Here is a 483-nt window from a genome sequence, read left to right as displayed (position 1 = left end):
GCAGTCTTTTAATGTGTGGTCTAATTCCTTGGCGGGCTTCGGCTGTCATAGAATATTGCTTGACAGCCACTGGGGTCACGGTGGCTTTTAGTTCAATGATTAGGGGTGGCTGGTGTATAGCCAGCCCCATTCCTCCCGTCTCTGCCCAAGCGTCAGAGTACTTGGCCAGCCACTGATCTATGTCTGTCTGGACAGGATGGGGACCATGATGTAGTCTATATTCATCTTCTAATTTAAGAGTGAGCACTTGTATAGGTGTCCCTTTGGAATCAGTAATCTTGGCTCCCTTATTTTCAAAGTAGATGTGTGCTCCAAGCTTGGTTAGTAGGTCCCGTCCTAACAGGGGGTAGGGGCAGTCTGGTATATGCAGAAAAGTATGAGTCACCGTCCCTGAAGCAAGCTGAACCTCCCGGTTTATAGTCCAGCGGTAACGTTTGGCTCCAGTGGCTCCTTCTACCCATATTGTTTTCTTACTAAGCGGGC

This window comes from Nannospalax galili, unplaced genomic scaffold, assembly GCF_000622305.1.
Source record: "Nannospalax galili isolate Female #2095 unplaced genomic scaffold, S.galili_v1.0 scaffold332, whole genome shotgun sequence".
Classification (NCBI taxonomy): domain Eukaryota; kingdom Metazoa; phylum Chordata; class Mammalia; order Rodentia; family Spalacidae; genus Nannospalax; species Nannospalax galili.
This window is presented reverse-complemented; position numbering follows the sequence as displayed.